The 22,223-nt window shown below is 45.5% G+C and overlaps 1 protein-coding gene across 2 annotated transcripts in view; it reads left to right on the top strand.

Moving 5' to 3' along the window:
- LOC147748319 (ultra-long-chain fatty acid omega-hydroxylase-like) overlaps nt 1–22,223 on the top strand; it is a 243,271-nt gene that overhangs the window by 132,131 nt on the left and 88,917 nt on the right. The window contains exon 1 of one of the 2 annotated variants that reach the window (XM_086960197.1): nt 21,880–21,944. The exons of the other annotated variant lie outside the window; for it this stretch is intronic. The gene's annotated coding sequence lies outside the window, so the exon portion shown is untranslated. Of the gene's footprint in view, nt 1–21,879; nt 21,945–22,223 lie in introns of those variants that run through there. 2 annotated transcript variants of the gene reach the window in all.

Genomic DNA, 22,223 nt, shown 5'->3' on the forward strand with positions numbered 1-22,223 from the left:
AACTATTAAAAAATGAACTTTAAAATGAAATCTCCAAAAATAAAAAAAAATAAAAATGTACATGAAAAAACTGGCCTTGTAGGAGTCAAATATACTTCTCTCCAAAGTAAGCAACAGAAGGGAAATTATTGGCCTTTGGAGGGGTCAGATTTACCATTCCCACTCCAACGTAAAAATACAGAAGGTAGAGTGTTGCATTTGGATCAGTCAGATCAACTATTCCTACTATAGACTGAGCAACAAAAGGAAATGCTTTGAAATCTGGAGATGTCAGCTGTACTATTGCCACTCCAATGTAAGTAACAGTAGATAACGTGTACTTTATAGGGGTCATATTTACTATTCCCATTCAATCTAAACAAGAGTAGGGGAAAGTAATTCACTTTGAAGGGGTCAAATGTACTATTCCTACTCCATCCTAAGCAACAGTATGGAAAGTGTTGGACTAAGGTGGGGTCAGATTTACTATTCCCACTCTAACCTGTGCAACAAAAGGGAAAATGTTGGACTTTGGAGGGGTCAAATTTCAATTAAGAAGTGAAGAAATCTTTAAAATATTTAGCAGTTAAAAACATTGATAGAATATACATATTTAAATAACTTCACCGCTAATCCCCAGAAAATATAACACCAAAAAAAGCTCATTAAAGTGAAATAATACTGGGCAATAATAAAAAATACAAAATAATGTAAAAAATACTATTTGGAAAATATATTAAATATAAAAAGTTACATTGCAATGAATATACTAATTATTAAAATGTATTCAATGATTTACATAATCAATAATCTAAGTAACCAATTAACCATTACAACAAACTGTACTTATGATCATCTACTAATTAAGGTACATAATCTAAAACAAATTCTAAACGTGTAAAACAAAATATTTAAACATCTTCCTAACCTACTCGTTTAATTGTAATAAATATATTTAAAAATCTTAAAATATATTACCAAATATCTTACAAACTATGGAAAAAATTACACACACTTAACAATTAAATAAGATTAATTTACAAAACGATCATTAAAAAAAAATTTGTATACAACTATATTTTTCCAAAAAAGATATAAAGGACCTAAACCTCTTCCCCAATATTCTTACCCTCTATATTCTGTCCCACTATACGTATAACATTAATATATTTTTGACATGATATTTTGAGGAACAGTGTACAAAGAGTGAACACGAAAAACTTCCCAAGAGAGGTTACCAAGAGTGAACATCTGATCCATTGCCTGGCCTGATCAGCAACAGAGTGAACTGGGACCATGCGGCGGTGAGGAAGCTGGAACTCCTGGGGCCTCATTTATGCACCCTATGGCAAAAGAAAGGGGCAGGAATGCGCAATATCTATCAGATACGGCACATTCCTTTTTCGATTTCTCCTGCACCAGCTCACAATGGGATGCTGTGCGCCAACGCAGACACCTTTGCACCATGGTGCACAGGTGGCTGCATTGCAGTGATGATTTTTTTTTGTGCAGGTAGGGAAGCATTTCTGCACAAAAACAATCACAAGAGGCTTTACACATAGAAAAAAGGAAACCAAGGAGAAATAAAGATATTTCTCCTCGTTGTGCCTCCTTTACGCCTCCCCTAGCGAGGAGCACGTTTTTGGCGCTGCCTCAGAGTTACGATTTCTCATATATATGGGGCAGTGTCAAAAAGCCATGGATGTTGCTGGGAATGCCCCCAGCAACACCCTTTGCACACCCCTTTAACGCAGAAAATTGTGTTAAAGGGAATTATATTTACGACGCAGTATTAAGCCCAAAAAAGTGGCTTAATACTGCCTCGTAAATGTGAAGCAGGCTCCTACGCCTTGGCACGTCACAAAAAGTGATGTTCTGGAAGTGCAAGTGGCCTCATAAATATGGCCCATGTTTTTTGATGACATCTCAGTTACAATATGAAGGCACTTGGGGGAAAAGCAGGAACATGACCCTTGTCTATCTTAGTTGATAATTTTACGCTTTTTTATAAATACAGTTGCGCAATAGGTATTTTTCTTTTTTTTCAAAACTTTTTAATGTTAAGTTCAACAAGGCACAGAACAATCCTGACAATACATAGTAAAAGTGCCTTCCGGCGATAGACATTCCTACAACATTTTGCCTACTGACATTATTTAAGTCATAACCGTTGACATCATTACACATATTAATCTTACATTTCCCCACCATTCTCTTCCTCCGAGACCCCATCCGACTGAACCCTGGGTGGCTCACAGATGTATCCCCGGAATTTATTCCAGGCCCCACACTTTACTCCATTTTCGTGGACAGCCTTGGTTAATGTAGACTGCTTTTTCGGACACGATAGCTGTGTCCATGTCTTTACACCAAGCTTTGAGTGTCGGTATCTCCTCAGAACCCCACTTTTGTGCGATGTTACGCTTTGCCACCATTATTCCTAATGTAGCCCAGTCCTGTGCTGGATGTGTAAGGTCATTCGGTTCCCAAACATTTAACAAACAACTCTTGGGTTCCGGCACGAGTGACACTTCCTCTACTTGTGATATTGTCCTCATTACCTTAACCCAATATTCAGCGATTGTCGGACATTGCCATATTGTGGGATACAATGTTCCCTCTTGCCCACAGAGCCTCAAGCAATACGGGTGTGAAGCTTTCCCTATCCTGCAGAGGGTAAGTCTGGTATAATAAGTATGGTGTAATATTTTGAGCTGCACTTACATGAGCCTTGAGGGTATTCCCACCTCCCGCAGGGATGCCGTTGCTTCCTGCTAATCAGTGTCATCAAGTTCCCCAACATCGCGGGACCATTTTTCCCTGAGTGCCATAGTAGGGTCCAGTAAGTTATTGGCCAACTTTCTGTAGGTGAAAGAAGTGGCTCGCTTATGCATATAGTCTGTAAGTAATCTATCTTCTAAGGGGGTGGCATCCGGAACTTCGGTACCAGCTGGCAAGGCTGCTTGCAGCGCATGTTTTACCTGCAGATAGCAAAATATTTCTGAGGACGCCAGCTCATATTGTTCCCTAAGATGTTCAAACGTGATTATCTTCCCTTTACTCCACATGTCACCCACCGTGGAGATGCCGATTGCGTCCCATTGGGCAAACCCCTTACTGATCTTGAGTCGTCTCAACCGTTTGGTATCCCATAGTGGAGTAAGTTGGGTTATGACTCCCCGCCAGCCCAATTTAGTGTTTGCCTTATGCCATAAGATGATTGTGTGTTTTGTGGGTCCAAGCAATGAGGGGGGTCGCTTCTCATTATAAAGCGCTGATATCATGCTTTCTGCCCCTAGCCCATGTCTGTCTGCCTTAAAAGTGGGGTCCGTTTGTGGGGCGTGTATACACTGGTTAATAATTTTTAATTGAGCTGCCCAGTAGTATATCTGTATGTTTGGAAGCGCTATTTCTCCATCATACCACCCTCTAACCAATTTGCCCTGCACAATGCTTGCCGGTTTGTTCCCCCGTAGCAGACTGGAGACCCCTGCATCTACCGCTTTGAAATAGCTTGGGGGTAGTAGGAATGGCGTATTCTCCAGCGCGTACAAGAATCATGGGAGCGCTATAATTTTAAAAAGTGCCACCTTTCCTAGTAGTGTGAGCGGTAATGTGCCCCAGTGTAACGCATCCCGTTTGAGACGCTCCAAAAGAGGCATGAGATTCCGCGTATAGAATTCATCCGGGCTTGCAGTTATATAAATACCCAAATATTTAAATGGGTCATCCGAGACCTGCAGTGGGCAATCTCTGGGGAGCTGAGGTGGTGGGCCGCACAGTGTAAATAAGATAGATTTGGACCAATTTATGGTATTACCCAGATGCCCGACCAAAGAGTTCACATATTTTGAGGAGCACCTTAATAGAGCGACTAGGGGAGGCCATGTATAATAGCACATGATCCCCATACAAGGAAATGCGGTCTTCCTACCCTTCCGCCCATCTAAGTCCCCGGATCATCGGTTCCCATCTAATCCACGCCGCCAGTGGCTCCAGCACGAGAGCAAATAGCAGCGGTGACAGCGGGCAGCCTTGGTGCGTGGCACGTGTTCATGGAAAATCTTTGGAAACGTGACCATTGGCCGTAACATGTGCCACCGGGTTAGTATACAGTAAACGTATCCATGCGCAAAATTTAGGAACGAAGCCCAAGTGATTAAGCACAGCGAATAGGAAGGGCCATTCAACCATATCGAACACCATTTGAGCGTCCAAGGAAAGGATAACAGCTGGTTCTTGCATATATGGTATACGGGCCATCACACCATGCAAGCGTCTTAAATTTAATGCCATATTTCTGCCCGGCATGAAGCCGGACTGGTCCGGGTGTATCAGGGTCCCCAGGTGTGGTGTCCATCTTAGCACAAGGAGTTTCGCAAGGATTTTTGCCTCTGCATTGATTAAAGATATGGGGCGGTACGAGGTACACTCTTGAAGCTTTCCAAGTTTTGGGATTGCCACTATGGTGACCAATTGCTGATTTAATGGAGTTCACCGTCCTGTAGACTATCACAATACATATGTAGCAGTTGTGGGGCAATCGTCCCAGCTGTCTTTTTATATAGTTCAACAGGTAAACCATTAGGTCCCACCGCCTTCCCAGATTGTAGTGAACCAATCGCCAATTGCAGCTCTTCGATTGCAAGATCGGCCTCGAGCGTAAGGGCCACCTCCGGTGTGAGTTTATGCATAGCAATATCTTTAATATAAGACTGCGCCTCCTCTATGGTCATGGTGGATGGTGATGTATAGACCTGCTGGAAGTGTTGTGCTAAAGAGTGCACTATCGTACGTGGGTCGGTTACCACCTGACCATCACGCGTACGGAGTCGTGCTATACATTTCTTCCCTAGCTCCTGTTTATCGAGCCATGCAAGGAGCTTCCCGACCTTATCGCCGGTTTCATAAATTTTATGCTGCGTGACCGACATGTGCGACCTAACCACGTCTCTGAGATATTCCCTGTGTTCTTGCTGTTTAAGGCGTAGACGTTGGGTTGTAGCTGGAGATGGGTTGCGGGTGCATTGGGCTTCTGCCTCGACCATTTACATGCTAATGAGGCTTTGCTATTGTTTCACCCCTTCTAAGAGCCCCTGCAGCTCCACTCTGCCTATTGATTAAAGATTCAGCCCCCCCCCCCCCGAAATTTGGCTCTAGTTGCGCCTCTGGTTTGATTTCAACGTTCACCACGTTTCTCAAACAATCAGCTGAGGTAAAGAAATACAGCCTAATTCATGAAGCTGAATTTGGCTCGCAAAGGGCCAGATTCTGAGAATCTGGCCCTTTGCGAGAGCGATTTTTGCATTTGGGATTCAGCATCCCAAATGTAAAAATCGCTAATTGCGATCTCGCAATTTTGCGAGGAATGACATTTAAGGAATCTCTATTTGAGATTCCTTAAATGCAATTCAACATCTAATTTAATGTAGCGAATTCGCAATTTCTTGCCGCAATTTACCGCGAGGTCAGACCTCGTGGTAAATTGCGAAAACTCAGAAAAATGCATTTAAATGCATTTTTCTGAGTTGCATGTTACACACACACATGTCCTTTGGACATGTGTGTGTGCAACACCTGTGTAAAAATTCATTTGAGGGGTGCTACAGGGTGTCCTTTGGACACCCCTGGCACCCTTCAAATCGCTATCTTATTTGCGGTTAGCTAATTGCTAATCGCAAATAAGGAATACTCCCCATTCATTCCTATGGGCCAAAGTTATTCCTTATTTGCGATTAGCTATTTGCTAATCGCAAATAAGGATTATGTAGGAATCGCATTTCTTTATGCAATTCCTACATGAATCCTGTTTTGCGAGTCCTTAATAGCGATTCGCTATGAATCGCTATTAGGGGCTCGCAAAACGGGAGAATGATGAATCAGGCGGATAGTGTATCCTGGAGAGACTGTTATGGACCCCAGAATAAAAAGTGAATTGTCGTGTTTCAGGGTGTCGGTACCTCCATGTGTCAGTGAGCCCTAGTGCATCTACAAAGCAGCCGAGATGAGAGACGCTAGTTGTGCGTAGCCTGGCAGGGTATCGGTCTAGGGCCCCATCAATGGTGTCATTAAAGTCACCCCCAATAAATAGTACTCCCTCCGGAAGATCAAGTAAAAAGTCGCTAAGTGCTGGGAGCGTTACCGCATGGAGGGCTGGAGGAAGGTAAACCTGCACTATATTGCTAGGTCTCCCCCACAATTGACCAGCTATGGCTGCAAAGCGACCATAGTTGTCTGTCTTTGTTTGATGTATTATTATCGGCTACTGTTTTCTAACTAGAATACCTTCCCCTCTTGAACCAGAGGTAAACTCTGAATGTGTAACCATTTTAAACCCCCATCGATCTAGCGCTTTACAAGTGGTACCAGTTAGATGCGTCTCCTGCAGTAGAGCCACCGTCGGAGAGCACCGTTTTAAACATTGCTAGACTAAGCCTCGTTTTTTTGTCCCCCAGGCGTGCACGTTCCATGTAACCAGCGTTATGGGAGCCACTTATCCCTTAGCTCAGCTTTGGGTGGGCTATGTGTTGTCGTTACTGACATAATGGATAAGTGTTGTCACGGTGTCACATCTGCAATGCAGTTTGCGGTTAAAGTATAAGAACGTCTCAGATGTAAGTGCCTGTCTGGGAACAGCAAACAAGAAAAAACATAACCATAGGAACAATCCCACTCCCTCCACCCCACTCCCTGCCTCCCTGCTAGACGGAATCAAAACTGCCCGCCACCCCAACTGTGCAAAGCGCTTATTACCCTTCCTCGTTACAATAACTTGGGGGTGAGAGTGGGCTTCCACCGTCCGATAGGAACCCCCCAAAGCGTCTGAAATAAGTGCGGCACCTCCTGTCTGTCCGTTGCACGGTTTGGATCATAGTGTCAAGGAGGGTATGGTTCTACAGTGACTTCTAATAGAGTCTGCAAGTGGTCGATAAAGTTCTTCCGTGGTGTATGATTAGTACCTTGGTTCAAAACAAAGTTCCGGTCAGTAGACATCAGGACGGCCCAAGTTGTGAAGAGTAAATAGGGTCCCATTAGGTGTCTGTCCTGAAAGCACAGCGTCGCTGCTTTACTGCAATATCAAACTTAGACCAACAGGGTCTCTCACTCTTGTTCTTCTCTCCTCATTTGTTCTCCTCGGTGTGCGTCGTGTCCTCCTGATCTTCCGGATCGTGTGGCCTTGTGCAATCCTTCAAAGCCATTCCTGCATATCATCTGGTGACAGAAAAAAACAAGTTTTCCCTTCTGCTTCCACCCGTAACCTTGCCGAAAACATCATAGAGTATTTGATTCCACGATCCCGTGTGGTTTTCTTCACGTCGAGAAATCCGCGACATTGTTTTGATACTGCTGCCGTATAATCCGGGAAAATGGTGATGTAGCATTATCGATTCCTATCGGGGGTGCAGCACGTGCAGTCTGTAGTATGACGTCCCTGTCCCTAAAGTTAAATGTGCGGGCCAGGATCGGGCGTGGGGTTGCTCCCAGTTTCAGTCTGCCCCCAGGGACTTGATGTGCTCTCTCAACTGAAAAGTAGTTGGATAGACCTCGTGGTTGAAGGTGAGTGGTGATGAGGTCTTCAACACAGAGATCGAGGGATGGGCCACCTGTTCGTTCTGGCACACCAATAAGGCGTATATTATTCCACCGCAAACGGCCTTCTTGGTCTTCCAGCTTTGCCACCATCTGCTTGTTTTTTAAGAGTGGCCGTGTCGGTCACCAGAGTTGCTGTAGTTCCTTCCATCTCTGTTATTCTGGTAGACAGTTTATTAAAATCAGCTCAGATCAGGGAGACCTCCACCGTCATTGCCCCAATACGTGTGTCCACCTTAGTCAGTGTGGCCATAATGTCTTTTAGAGTTATTTCTTGCGCTACAGCATTATGTGCAATGGAGGCCGGCTGTGCCTCCTTATCTTCAGGGTCCGTCTGTAGTTTGGTATATGCGTACTTGTCCAGCTTCGCCTGGTTCAGGCCTTTTAGATTCCTGGTACTCATGCTGACTGTTTGAGTGGGTGTGTACCCTTCTTGGGGTCAGGGGCGGTAGTTGCCACAACCAGCCAGAGCAAGAGCTAGATCCTCACGGCCTGTTGACTTTCCCACCCCTTCACTGTATAGAGATAGTCAATCATGGCTGCCCAGAAGCGCTGTGCTATACTTCAAAATAGCGCCCGCCGGAGTGATTTACTTCTAGATCGTGTAGGGCTGAGGCTGTGTCCCGAAAATTGCACAGTGTTGGCATGGCCACTGTTCCTTTATGCCACATGCGCCTCCTTACTGAGCGGGGAGGGAGGGGTAGAATCCTCACACTCGCGCCCCCGGCTGCCCGCAATGATGAATGGGATCGGGTCCCAGACGCGTTTCATCCGAGAGCAGTATGCTTTCTGTAGCGAGCTGCGTTTGCCTGATTCCTGCAGCTATGCGGGCTATTTAGTGTGGCTGACCTTACTATAACTGGGCAGGGTGCACTCATCCTAATCCGGGTGTTCGCAGCAGCTGGAGTGCATCCGCGGCTACTCCTGCCGATTCTCACCCGTTCCAGAACTCCAATGTGGTCTGTTGCTGTTTCACTGTGGCTCCCGGCTTTCCACGCCAGTGTAGGCCGCCGGTGAAGTGCTCGCCATTGCAGCTGCGGGGAACCAGATCAGAGCCTCAGAAGTGGATCGCTTGGTAGCCTGAGTCTGCTACTACCTTGTTCTTCAGTCTGGAGCACTTTTGCCGCCGGATAATTACACAGATTGACGGGTCGGTTCTGGGACCCTTGGAGCCTCTCTAGGCTGTGGCCATTTACATCGGCAGCTAGCCACGCCCCCGCAATAGGTATTTTGCCGATTATTTCATAGACTAATGATAAGACTATAATTTGGTGAATCTTTATGCAAAATGGTGACCCTTACAAGGTAGCTATATGGGTCAATAAATACGGAGCTTTACTGTGCATAAATGGCAACCATGTCCCTATGGGAGTTTTGTTATCCTCCATCAGCTCCATAAAACTGCAGCTCTACACACCAAGGATATCTGCTTCTTTGTCCCCCAGCTCGGGCCTGGCTTGGCTGGTATATGCTGGGCTTTTTGTGGAGGGATAAAGCCAGTTTGCACCCAACCTTGAAGGTTTCCACTTCTCCAAGAGTAGATTGCTGGAGTCTGGTGTGTCTGGCATCTACCAGTTGTGGCCTTCGAAGTCTTGAGGCTTGTTGACTCTACCACCCACGGCATAGCTATGCCCACACTGGGATGAGGAAATATGGATTTAGAACTAGGGGTCTTAGTGCTCCAGCAATTAGAGAATAGGCCAGCGGCACCTGATAGTTTTGCCCCAACGCTTAGGCAGACCAAGCAATTTGAGATCACCTCCCAACCCTTCCCCGCACCAAAACTGTTTAGAGTCTCATTAATCTTGATACTGGCCAGGAGGAGACAAGGCGGCCACCCCTAGTTCTGAAGTGCACCTCTTCTATGTTGTAAAGGGACACTGGTGTGACCATGGTAGGTATGTGGGTGGGTAATCCTTATAAAGTAGGCCTTGGATGGTATCATCTGAGGTCAGGTTAGGGATAAGCTTACGCCCTGATTGATGCTCTTTCTTATGTGATCATCCCAAAACAATGAGGATCTCCTTCCTGGGGGTATGTCCTTCGAGAAATGGCTGAGAACCCATTGACATGAGGAACTGGTCATTCTCTGAGATTGTTTGGGGGCCTGGGTACTTACTCAGGATGTAGGAGGGTATATGCTGCCCAGTGACTGGTGATGGGTGTACGCACATTTTGAGGGATTTTCTAGCAAGAAAGGGTGGGCTCCTGCTTTAGCCAGATGTGGGCCTTCTGCCAAACATTGTTTCGCTGCTAGGTGCTTGAAGGGTTACTGCGCAGGACAGTCACTTCCTTGGTCATTCACCAAGTCTGTGGGGCGTTGGTCTGAGACTACCTCATTCTCCGCCTGCAACCACTCACCATTAAAACTCAGTCTACCACTAACACCAGCTACTCCGAATTCTACTCCATCTGTGCGCGCCATGTTTACACACCAACATACCAACGTGCTCCATTGGAGTGCACTACAGAGAAAGAGCAGACCAAGAGTCTGTCTTTGCACCAGAAGCTCGGTGTATGGTCTTTGCTGCCCCCGAATACTTTCTAGATATTGGGACTTAGCTTGTGCTCTCTAAAACATTTTCTTTTCGGGATTCTTGTTAGTGTACTGCATCCTCTGAATTTGGGGCAGGGTTGTGTTTACATCTCTCTGATTGTAGGTGCTGTGTTCGTTCCATTGCAAGTGCTTGGGAACTCTAGGGTCTATCAAACACCTGATGAGGCATGCTTGGCTGCATCTCTCTACAGTGCAAGGTGAGATCCTTGCACCAATACCTCTGGAAGCACTTTCACCGCCCATGATCTCTCCAAGCCGAGCTCAGGAAATCTAGCCATCACTTGGCCAGGCACCCCCAGAAAGGGCAGCGAGTAGGAATCTCTGGTCCACCACACTCCCCTGCCCATCTTTTGCCGATAGCGCTAAGCATCTTTTACTGTTACCTTCCAGTAAACCTTCTTTCAGGAGGAGACATCACCTCCTCAATGAAGAGTTCAAGACATTCACTACAAAAAAGGGTATCAGAGGGTCAAAAGTTCTACAAGTGATTGTTGGGGATAACAGTTGAGAGTTATTACCACTAGCCATACAACAGATCGTCTTTGTGAAATCAACAAGAGCCGGGTCAGTGTCTGGTCTCTAACACCCATCAGTCACCACTCGGAACCGCCCTTCATCATTTGGGGTTCCGAGGACCAACACAGCACCTGGTCTTATCTCTATCAGGAAGGGGCTGTCCTTCCTGTAGGCAGGGCGGGGTCGCTTTCAGTTGGAAAGAGTCTAATTGTGTCTGAGTGATGTAACTGACGGGGTAAAAAGTGCAGTGCAGAAAACAAAGTGATACCAAAGGGTAAAGAAAAAGTGAGTAAAATTGGTTTAGGAAGCAAAAAATAATTTCTTTTTTTTTTTTTAAATTGGATACAGCTCCCAACGCCAATATTAAAAATAGCCAAGACAGGGAAAATTTATAAACTGTCTAGTGGTGGAACGTGGTCAACATGTTTCAGCAAATAGTGGCCAAGTGGCCTTGCTTTCTTCAGGACCTTGTAATAACGACTAACGCTACTGCAAACAAAAAACCCCAAAGTGTAAAAGAGTGTTTTTAAAAGTGGAACAACTTAGATACTGATATGTAAGTCACCTGGACCTCCTAGGTGTACTGTTCCGTATCTTCTCACAGATTCAGTTGTTCACTGAAAGAAGTCAAAAAAAGATATATTTATAGCATGAGTACATCACGCACAACTTATCACCAAATAACCTTGTTTGTCTCACCATGGGTGAATCTCATCATTAGTGAAGCCTATATATAAAAAAGAGGCCAAATGCACTGTGTATACTAATGCCTTCCAGTCTTCTTAGAACTTGAAAATTTCCAAATTTCACGTACTACATCTTACCTGATTTGTAAGAAGTAGAGACCTCACCCCACCTGGCTGCGGCTCAGGACATAGGTGAAGCACCGCTCTGTTGAGGTGAATAAATTCAAAACAAAAAATTTTGAGTCATCCACCATAGGCGTGTTAACACACAACAAAGGTATAGTTATTGCTGAGAATCTCCGTTAAAGATGTTAAAAAGTACTTCGTTTGGTATCATGATATAATGATAGTAGGTATGAGGATATCATGATCTCCCCACTTATAATGTGCTAGCATGGTAAGTAGAGCGATATTGGTGTCATTATATCAGCTCTTCACAGCATGTTGCCTAAGCCTGTTAAACTGATGTGCCTAGAAGGATCTATAGAAATGTAGCGTAATGGGGACACATGGGATAAAGAAGATAAGAGTCCCGCCTATCTGACCCGGCAGCGGAGAGTATGTGCCCAAGAAAGTTTAACGCTACTGTCAGATAAATTAAATGTCACCGGGGACCCTACCTTTCCGTCGGTACTCCAACGCGGCATCTGTGCCGTCTGGGGAGGTACCGGCGGTCTGTTCGATTGGAGTTTAAGACAAATTGCCCAGGATAGGCTAAAGCCGTCACGTGATGCGCGGGCAGGCCTCGTCATGCGGTGATAGTGTAACGGGTGCTCCGATTGGTCGAGCCCTGAGGGGATTTGACCAATCACGCTCACACCGCTCGTAGTCATGGCAATAGTTGTAAACACACGGCGGCATTACGAACCCTAGTGTAAATAGTATTGCCCTCGAAAGTAACTCGAGGTGTTTTACAAAAAGACCGCTGCAGATAATATTAAGCCGCTAGAGTGTAGAGCGCTATATTCAAATAGACAGCCAAAGTGTTGTCTAATAGAGCTGGTCAAATGTTGCCATAAGTGAGTTAAATGCTCACCGAGAGGCCAAATCGGTCATAGGGCGATGGGGGCCTTAAAGATGGCGGTAAATCAACCTCAGTGCGACTGATCTGGGAAGATCATAACATCCTTGTGGGTTGTATTTCCCACTGAAGTGACACCACACTCATAGAGGTGCAGAGCAGAATGTCACTCCAATGGGTTTCTATTTAACCGGAATAGTCCCATTGGTCAACAGAGTGTTGTTGGTCATCAAGATAGACATTGGTCAGGTAGTGATTTTAAAGCGAGGACCAGGGTATGTCATCATTTAGCCCTCTCTGGTCAGTACCAAGTTTCAAAACCCATTTCTGTTCTTTCACTAGCAAAAAATTTCCCACATTCGTGACGTGTGATGGAATGAACGGTTTCTCTAGGACCGTCCATTTAAATGAAGTGGGTGAGTGATTAAAGGTAATGAAGTGGGTAGTGAGTCTAGTGGCCTGCCGTTTACAGTTGATGGTACTTCTGTGTTCAGACAGCCTCACCTTGATTTTACGAGTAGTCATCCCCACGTATCTGAGTCCGCAGGGGCAGGTGATCAAATAAATCAGTTTGTCGCTGTTGCAGTTGGTGAATCTCATTTGTCTCCAGGGCCTGGGCGTGCCAATATCGATTTCTGTAGTTTTAGACGTCTGTGCACATGATTGGCATGTGCCACATGGATGGTGGCCGGATACTGGAGGCAAGTCCCACAGGGTGCCCACTGCTCTGGGTGTTTCCTCTTGTGGTCTGGTGTGGACCATTCTATCTCTCAGGTTGGGTCCTCTCTTGAAGGAAAACAGCGGCTGTTGGATAGAGTGGGGTCCTGAGTTCAAAATGGACCAACGTTTCTTCACAGCTTTCTTGATGTTGTTGGATAATGTACCAAAAGTATGTACAAAAGTAAGCCTTTCCAAAGGTTCTTTTGGAGTTGGTGGTTCCAGTAATGCTGCTCGATTGTTGTTACTTGCCCGCTTCATAGCACGATGTACCAGACGGGGGGGATATTTCCTTTTAACAAGCTGAGTCTTGAGAGCGGCTGAGTGTATTTCAAAAGCTGAGCCAGTAGAGCAATTTCTTTGTACCCGTAAAAATTGCCCGAAGGGCAAATTATCCCGTAGCGACTTGGGATGATGGCTGTCGTACATCAGGAGGGAATTTCTGGACATAGGCTTCCTATACAGTTCTGACTGTAATCCAGTAGTTGTAGCCTTGATCATAAGGTCGAGGAAAGCCAAACTGTCTCCGCCAATCTCTATGGTGAAGTGCAAAAATGCATTTCTGATATTCAACCATCCAAGAAAATCCTGACAACTAGATCTGGAACCTCGCCATACCACCAATATATCGTCGATATATCGTTTCCAGATTTTTATCTGGTCGAAGTATGGATTGGACTCAGTCAGGATATGTCGTTGCTCGAAAGAGTGTACATAGAGGTTTGCCAGGCTGGGAGCGTAAACGCTCCCCATGCTGGTCCCTGACACTTTTAAATATGTGTTGTTTTCGAACTTGAAAAAATTCTTCTTCATCGCTAAAGTAGCGCAGGCCATGATAAAATGAACCGGGGTGATGGTATCTATCTCGTTGGTATCAAGCAAAGAATGGATGACTTCCAGGGTTTCATCCTGAGGTATGGAGGTATATAAGGCCTCTACATCAAATGAGACCAGAAGGTCAGTAGTGGCATCGAAGTCTAGGTCAGGCAATAGACGTAGAACGTCGGTGGTGTCTTTCAAGTAAGTGGGCATCGTTTGGACCATTGGACGTAAGAAGTGGTCTACAAACGTCAACAGTGGTTCTAAAATCGAGCCGATGCCCGAGATGATCGGTCTACCAGGTGGCGGGCGTTGTTCTTTGTGCACCTTCGGTAGGATATAGAAATAGGGGGTCACTGGATGTTCTGTATTTAAGAAAATTGCCTCGGACTCAGTTACCCATCCTTCGGCCAGAGCCTCCTCCGTCATGTTCCGAATTGTTCTTTGTAACTCCACTGTTGGATCCTGATCCAGAAGGCGGTATGATTTGACATCGCTCAATTGTCGAAGACATTCGGCTCGATAGGTCTCTATGTCAAGGATGACAATGGCCCCGCCCTTATCAGCTGGTTTGATAATTATTGACTTGTCTGCAGACAATGATTTTAGGGCCTGATGCTCCGCTTTAGGAAGGTTGCAGAATGTTCTTTTGTCTTCTTTATACAACTCCTCAACATCACGTTCAATGGCCTGTTCAAAGGCTAGCACATGAGCCGGCATAAGATGGGTGGGTGGATTGAACTTAGACTTTAGTTTAAGCCCTGTATTGGTCACCGTATCATCTTGTTCTGATCTCTGTTTATCAGTGAAAAAGAAATGTCATCTTACTTTCCTGATAAATGTAGCCAGTTCCAGGCGGGTTTCAAAATGTTCGTTCCGGTGTGTGGGAACAAAACCCAAGCCTCTATTGAGGGCCGCCTGTTCAGTCTGAGTCAAGATGTGTCTGCTCAGATTAATTACGATGCTCCCTCCGTGTGGGTCTGTTCCTTGTTCTTGGCCGTCGTGCTCCGTAAGTTCCTGGTCGAGCTCGATGTCGTTGGTGAGCTGAATTGTACTTGGGGTTGTACTTGTGGTTGAACTTGAGACTGGCCTCTCCTCTTGCCCCGTGATCTGCTGTGGCCATACCCTAAAAAAGGCTGGTTTTACGATTGTTTGGATTAAAAATGGGCGGAGTATATGACTCGCTGGTATATGGATAGACTCGGTCAAATTTAAATTTGTCTAGGTCTTTCCTAAACTTTTCCTATTGGCCCAATACTTACGCAATAACTGTGCCCCTACAGGGCTTATTTTTACCAACGCCCCCAGGTTATTTCTTAAAGATAAGGATTTTCTGAGAAGTTGGGCATTGATCGCTTGGCGTTGTACAAGAGATTGGCTGATCCTGATTATTAAGACCTCAAAACTGGCAGCTGGTGCTATTCTTGTTGAAATTCAGATTACTGAATCCAAAATCAAAGCCACTCTTTCCAATAAGGTCTTCCAAAAGAATAAAGATGAGTCTGATAAAAACAACAGTGACTATAAAGAACATACTTTATTCACCAAGATGGAAAAGTTTAGGAAAGACCTAGACAAATTTAAATTTGACCGAGTCTATCCATATACCAGCGAGTCATATACTCCGCCCATTTTTAATCCAAACAATCGTAAAACCAGTTCCAACTATGGTACTTCTGATTCAGACGGTAACACCTCTGGGAGTGACTCTGGCAGCGACAACCAAACTAGGCGGGGCAGAGGCCGTGGAAAGAAGAACTTTAATCAATCCTGGAGGGGGAACCAACACAATTAAGGACCACAACAATGGTGGCCACCCAATCCTTGGCAATATGGAGGTCCCGGATTTTTTCCTAACCAACAAGGTCCTTTCCATCCTCCAATGGGCCCTTTTCCACCCAATTACCCACCTAATTTCCCTACAAATTTCAACGGACAGCCTTTTTTAGGGTATGGCCACAGCAGATCACGGGGCAAGAGGAGAGGCCAGTCTCAAGTTCAACCACAAGTACAACCCCAAGTACAATTCAGCTCACCAACGACATCGAGCTCGACCAGGAACTTACGGAGCACGACGGCCAAGAACAAGGAACAGACCCACACGGAGGGAGCATCGTAATTAATCTGAGCAGACACATCTTGACTCAGACTGAACAGGCGGCCCTCAATAGAGGCTTGGGGTTTGTTCCCACACACCGGAACGAACATTTTGAAACCCGCCTGGAACTGGCTAGATTTATCAGGAAAGTAAGATGACATTTCTTTTTCACTGATAAACAGAGATCAGAACAAGATGATACGGTGACCAATACAGGGCTTAAACTAAAGTCTAAGTTCAATCCACCCACCCATCTTATGCCGGCTCATGTGCTAGCCTTTGAACAGGCCATCGAACGTGATGTTGAGGAGTTGTATAAAGAAGACAAAAGAACATTCTGCAACCTTCCTAAAGCGGAGCATCAGGCCCTAAAATCATTGTCTGCAGACAAGTCAATAATTATCAAACCAGCTGATAAGGGCGGGGCCATTGTCATCCTTGACATAGAGACCTATCGAGCCGAATGTGTTCGACAATTGAGCGATGTCAAATCATACCGCCTTCTGGATCAGGATCCAACAGTGGAGTTACAAAGAACAATTCGGAACATGACGGAGGAGGCTCTGGCCGAAGGATGGGTAACTGAGTCCGAGGCAATTTTCTTAAATACAGAACATCCAGTGACCCCCTATTTCTATATCCTACCGAAGGTGCACAAAGAACAACGCCCGCCACCTGGTAGACCAATCATCTCAGGCATCGGCTCGATTTTAGAACCACTGTCGACGTTTGTAGACCACTTCTTACGTCCAATGGTCCAAACGATGCCCACTTACTTGAAAGACACCACCGACGTTCTACGTCTATTGCCTGACCTAGACTTCGATGCCACTACTGACCTTTTGGTCTCATTTGATGTAGAGGCCTTATATACCTCCATACCTCAGGATGAAACCCTTGAAGTCATCCATTCTTTGCTTGATACCAACGAGATAGATACCATCACCCCGGTTCATTTTATCATGGCCTGCGCTACTTTAGCGATGAAGAAGAATTTTTTCAAGTTCGAAAACAACACATATTTACAAGTGTCAGGGACCAGCATGGGGAGCGTTTACGCTCCCAGCCTGGCAAACCTCTATGTACACTCTTTCGAGCAACGACATATCCTGACTGAGTCCAATCCATACTTCGACCAGATAAAAATCTGGAAACGATATATCGACGATATATTGGTGGTATGGCGAGGTTCCAGATCTAGTTGTCAGGATTTTCGTGGATGGTTGAATAGCAGAAATGCTTTTTTGCGCGTCACCATAGAGATTGGCGGAGACAGTTTGGCTTTCCTCGACCTTATGATCAAGGCTACAACTACTGGATTACAGTCAGAACTGTATAGGAAGCCTATGTCCAGAAATTCCCTCCTGATGTACGACAGCCATCATCCCAAGTCGCTACGGGATAATTTGCCCTTCGGGCAATTTTTACGGGTACAAAGAAATTGCTCTACTGGCTCAGCTTTTGAAACACACTCAGCCGCTCTCAAGACTCAGCTTGTTAAAAGGAAATATCCCCCCCGTCTGGTACATCGTGCTATGAAGCGGGCAAGTAACAACAATCGAGCAGCATTACTGGAACCACCAACTCCAAAAGAACCTTTGGAAAGGCTTACTTTTGTACATACTTTTGGTACATTATCCAACAACATCAAGAAAGCTGTGAAGAAACGTTGGTCCATTTTGAACTCAGGACCCCACTCTATCCAACAGCCGCTGTTTTCCTTCAAGAGAGGACCCAACCTGAGAGATAGAATGGTCCACACCAGACCACAAGAGGAAACACCCAGAGCAGTGGGCACCCTTTGGGACTTGCCTCCAGTATCCGGCCACCATCCATGTGGCACATGCCAATCATGTGCACAGACGTTTAAAACTACAGAAATCGATATTGGCACGCCCAGGCCCTGGAGACAAATGAGATTCACCAACTGCAACAGCGACAAACTGATTTATTTGATCACCTGCCCCTGCGGACTCAGATACGTGGGGATGACTACTCGTAAAATCAAGGTGAGGCTGTCTGAACACAGAAGTACCATCAACTGTAAACGGCAGGCCACTAGACTCACTGCCCACTTCATTACCTTTAATCACTCACCCACTTCATTTAAATGGACGGTCCTAGAGAAACCGTTCATTCCATCACACGTCACGAATGTGGGAAATTTTTTGCTAGTGAAAGAACAGAAATGGGTTTTGAAACTTGGTACTGACCAGAGAGGGCTAAATGATGACATACCCTGGTCCTCGCTTTAAAATCACTACCTGACCAATGTCTATCTTGATGACCAACAACACTCTGTTGACCAATGGGACTATTCCGGTTAAATAGAAACCCATTGGAGTGACATTCTGCTCTGCACCTCTATGAGTGTGGTGTCACTTCAGTGGGGAATACAACCCACGAGGATGTTATGATCTTCCCAGATCAGTCGCACTGAGGTTGATTTACCGCCATCTTTAAGGCCCCCATCGCCTTATGACCGATTTGGCCTCTCGGTGAGTATTTAACTCACTTATGGCAACATTTGACCGGCTCTATTAGACAACACTTTGGCTGTCTATTTGAATATAGCGCTCTACACTCTAGCGGCTTAATATTATCTGCAGCGGTCTTTTTGTAAAACACCTCGAGTTACTTTCGAGGGCAACACTATTTACACTAGGGTTCGTAATGCCGCCGTGTGTTTACAACTATTGCCATGACTACGAGCGGTGTGAGCGTGATTGGTCAAATCCCCTCAGGGCTCGACCAATCGGAGCACCCGTTACACTATCACCGCATGACGAGGCCTGCCCGCGCATCACGTGACGGCTTTAGCCTATCCTGGGCAATTTGTCTTAAACTCCAATCGAACAGACCGCCGGTACCTCCCCAGACGGCACAGATGCCGCGTTGGAGTACCGACGGAAAGGTAGGGTCCCCGGTGACATTTAATTTATCTGACAGTAGCGTTAAACTTTCTTGGGCACATACTCTCCGCTGCCGGGTCAGATAGGCGGGACTCTTATCTTCTTTATCCCATGTGTCCCCATTATGCTACATTTCTATAGATCCTTCTAGGCACATCAGTTTAACAGGCTTAGGCAACATGCTGTGAAGAGCTGATATAATGACACCAATATCGCTCTACTTACCATGCTAGCACATTATAAGTGGGGAGATCATGATATCCTCATACCTACTATCATTATATCATGATACCAAACGAAGTACTTTTTAACATCTTCAACGGAGATTCTCAGCAATAACTATACCTTTGTTGTGTGTTAACACGCCTATGGTGGATGACTCAAAAAATTTTGTTTTGAATGTATTCACCTCAACAGAGCGGTGCTTCACCTATGTCCTGAGCCGCAGCCAGGTGGGGTGAGGTCTCTACTTCTTACAAATCAGGTAAGATATAGTACGTGAAATTTGGAAATTTTCAAGTTCTAAGAAGACTGGCAGGCATTAGTATACACAGTGCATTTGGCCTCTTTTTTATATATAGGCTTCACTAATGATGAGATTCACCCATGGTGAGACAAACAAGGTTATTTGGTGATAAGTTGTGTGTGATGTACTCATGCTATAAATATATATTTTTTGACTTCTTTCAGTGAACAACTGAATCTGTGAGAAGATACGGAACAGTACACCTAGGAGGTCCAGGTGACTTACATATCAGTATCTAAGTTGTTCCACTTTTAAAAACACTCTTTTACACTTTGGGGTTTTTTGTTTGCAGTAGCGTTAGTCGTTATTACAAGGTCCTGAAGAAAGCAAGGCCACTTGGCCACTATTTGCTGAAACATATTGACCACGTTCCACCACTAGACAGTTTATAAATTTTCCCTGTCTTGGTTATTTTTAATATTGGCGTTGGGAGCTGTATCCAATTAAAAAAAAATTGTTTTGCTTCCTAAACCAATTTTACTCACTTTTTCTTTACCCTTTGGCATCACTTTGTTTTCTGCACTGCACTTTTTACCCCGTCAGTTACATCACTTAAACACAATTAGACTCTTTCCAACTGAAAGCGACCCCGCCCTGCCTACAGGAAGGTCAGCCACTTCCTGATAGAGATAAGACCAGGTGCTGTGTTGGTCCTCGGAACCCCAAATGATGAAGGGCGGTTCCGAGTGGTGACTGATGGGTGTTAGAGACCAGACACTGACCCGGCTCTTGTTGATTTCACAAAGAAGATCTGTTGTATGGCTAGTGGTAATAACTCTCAACTGTTATCCCCAACAATCACTTGTAGAACTTTTGACCCTCTGATACCCTTTTTTGTAGTGAATGTTTGATAGGGCGTGTACTCAGAGCTGGTCATTAAATTAGCCCTAGGGTCCCCCATAACTGTATGTGTTGTAAGAGTTCAAGACATTCCCTTTTTGGGTGGTCCCACCGACAGTTTTATTTATTTGAAAGGTTTTATATAGCGTTGGCTAGACCCGGAGGTATCAGAGCGCTTCACATGAGTATCAGACCCTAGTTGCAGGTTACATCGTTACAAAGGTTACACAGTGATTAGAGCACAGCTACATAGTTGCATGTTAGGTCGAGACAAACAATAAGGACATGTACGTAAGGAAAAAAAGCAGGCAAGGGGAGAGATTCAAGGGGAGAGGGGGTAGGAGCAGGGGAAGTAGACAGAGAATGAAGAGGGAAAGACGAGGGGGAGGGTGAAAGACACAGCATGGAAAGAGGAGGGGGAGGGTGACGGGGGCACAAACCTGTAGACGTGAAATAGCTGCGTCCAAAGTCCAGTAAACTGTGATCCCAGGGAAAGTGACATCGTTCCCCCACATCCGTTGCGAGAGGCTCCTTATTACGCAGTGGACTCTCTCAGAGGGGTCTCTGAGACTTCAAGACCTACCTACTGGATCCTTCCCCAAAAAATGGGAGAGGGAGTGCTTTGGCAAGGGGCGCCATACCATACCTCAACTGTGAGTGGCTCCCTTAGCGCTGTGGACTCTCTCAGAGGGGTCTCTGAGACTTCAAGACCTACCTACTGGATCCTTCCCCAAAAAAGGGAGAGGGATTGCTTTGGCAAGGGGTGCCATACCATACCTCAACTGTGAGTGGCTCCGTTAGCGCTGTGGACTCTCTCAGAGGAACACTGAGACTCCAGAGTATAAATATAGATAGTGATTTGACTAAACGAGGGGCAGTTCTTAGCATGTTCCACAATCATCCACAAGACCATGACGGTGTCTGTAGGCTTGACGAAGCCCAGTACTGTAGACCGTACCTAAAGGGAGACATCTTGAAGAGCGAAGGGTGCCGTAATCCTGGAGTCAGCCTCAGTATGGAGGTGGCCATATCCGCCAGCAGTTATATTTCCTTACACCGTAGATTCAGACATCTTCCGATACAATGTGCAGAGTGAAAGGTCAAGGTTGAAGACACAGCATTATTTAGCAATGTTGCAGATAAAGGAAAGGTTTAGGTTCTTGTAGAGCTACGCATTGGTCTTAGAGTGCCAGAATTGTCATAGTGTCCAGGAAGCACATATGTTCGATAAATACTCCACGGTCACCCCAAAAGCATTTTGGACCATTAGAATGGGTGTCCGATGGTCGCAAATCCTAAAGTGATTGAGAAATGTACCTCATTTACCTAGTACCTCCTCTGCCTGGCCTCTACATGACAACGCACCCTAAGCAGATTATAGCGCCTAAAGCACCCTTGGAGAAAGGCATTTTTTATGCATTTCTTCGGTTGGCCACATTTCAAGAGCTATCGGCAGCCTCATTTTCAAGCCCTCATAAACCAATGAACATTCACTAAAGCGTATAACTCTCGGTTGCAACATTGGGGGGCTGTACCCTAAGGATACCCCAAAGTGAAGCAACCACGGCTTCCCTTTAGCCAAAAAGTGTTGCCTCAGTGCGGTCACGTGACCCACCCACTTCTTAAGCAGTCAGAGCAGCCTCGTCGCCGGCAGTTCCCCTTCCTGGTTGCTGCAAGCCTCAGGTAAGCGAGGTGCAGGCTCGTCCACAGCTTGGGATGCTGCCCGTCCTCGCCATGTTTATTTCTATATCTAGTGCCGACTTTTATAGTTAGCAGGTTTCAAAGCGCTGCAAAGGCTCTCAATTTCAAATTAAGAGACTGTGAGCTAAGAGAGTGTGAACTTAGTCTATAGTGACTGCTTATGTGTGCAAGGAAGTCGAGTTATTTTCTTACCATAAACAATCGAACTTTTTAACCTGTTGTATTAGTGGGGGAGGGACGGAGAGCGGTTGGACAGGAGAG

This window comes from Lissotriton vulgaris, chromosome 1_1 (assembly GCF_964263255.1).
Source record: "Lissotriton vulgaris chromosome 1_1, aLisVul1.2, whole genome shotgun sequence".
NCBI lineage: Eukaryota > Metazoa > Chordata > Amphibia > Caudata > Salamandridae > Lissotriton > Lissotriton vulgaris.